Source organism: Penaeus japonicus, unplaced genomic scaffold (assembly GCF_977035675.1).
Source record: "Penaeus japonicus unplaced genomic scaffold, GWHDUDI00000001_assembly GWHDUDI00000026, whole genome shotgun sequence".
NCBI classification, from domain to species: Eukaryota; Metazoa; Arthropoda; class Malacostraca; order Decapoda; family Penaeidae; genus Penaeus; species Penaeus japonicus.
Window position 1 is genome coordinate 32,253,731 of NW_028234428.1, and position 1,437 is coordinate 32,255,167.

Sequence of the window (1,437 nt, forward strand, 5' to 3'; positions counted from 1 at the left end):
AGATAATCACTGTAATATTAATCATATCGGTGTTCCTCGATATAGTACTGACACGTCACGGGGAATAAAATACCGCGATGTGGACGATGTTTCCGCCATAGCAATTGTGAGGACGGACCTCCATGACTCCTGCAGAAGGATGAGCATGGTGCCACCCCCCCCCCCCCCCCCCCCCCCCCCTTGCCTTTTTTTTTTTTTTTTTTTTTTTTTTTTTTTTTTTTTTTTTTTTTTTTTTTTTTTTGTCTCTGCTCACAATAAGAAGACTAAAGAAGGCGTAATTACTGGTCTCTTCCTCCACGCGGGCTCGCCTCAGTGCATACAAGCCTTCGAAGCATCAGTTCCGCAAATCTGGCTTATCCTTATCCTTATCCTTATCTTCCTCCGAGCACATCGTCTCTGCAATTTGGAATATCTTGAAGAGGAAATCCATCAGGTGCAAACACCTTCCTAAGCTTCCGTTAACCCCTCGAGGTGTGCTGCTACACTCTCTATATAAGATAATGATGATAATAATCATACTGATAATAGCAATAATGATAACAATAGTATTGATAATAATAATGATGATACTGATAATAATAATCATCATACTGATAATAGCAATAATGATAACAATAGTATTGATAATGATAATGATGATACTGATAATAATAATAATCATACTGATAATAGCAATAATGATAACAATAGTATTCATAAAGATAATGATGATACTGATAATAATAATAATCATACTGATAATAGCAATAATGATAAAAATAGTATTAATAATGATATTGACACTGATAATAATAATAATAACAATAATAATAATAATAATAATAATAATAAGCAAGGAAGAGAAGATAATGGATAGACCGAATAAAGACGACCCGCTGGACATGCGGACATCCCTCAGGGAATTATTCTCCCACATTCGGAGATGGCTGATCCTATGGTGAGCTTAGCGGGACACACCATCAAGATCGTCACCACATCGGGGGGAAAAAAAATTGCGTCATCGTTAGAGGAAAGAGGCCAGGCTACTGTAGGCTCCGTTGCCAGGTGTGCAGATGTGGGAAGGTTGGACGTGGACTGCAAAAGGCATACGCAGGTCTGAGACAGAGCGTGGACTCCATAAGGCATCCGCAGGTGTGAGACAGAACGTGGACTCCAAAAGGCATACGCAGGTGTGAGACAGAACGTGGACTCCATAAGGCATCCGCAGGTCTGAGACAGAACGTGGACTCCATAAGGCATACGCAGGTGTGAGACAGAACGTGGACTCCAAAAGGCATCCGCAGGTCTGAGACAGAACGTGGACTCCAAAAGGCATACGCAGGTCTGAGACAGAACGTGGACTCCCAAAGGCATACGCAGGTGTGAGACAGGACGTGGACTCCAAAAGGCATACGCAGGTGTGAGACAGAACGTGGACTCCCAAAGGCATACGCAGGT

General features: G+C 41.8%; 1 pseudogene; it reads right to left on the reverse strand.

Annotated features, from left to right (window-relative positions):
* Positions 1–147, reverse strand: part of LOC147468849 (uncharacterized) — a 26,856-nt pseudogene extending 26,709 nt beyond the window's left edge.
* Between the last annotated feature and the right edge of the window lie 1,290 nt (positions 148–1,437).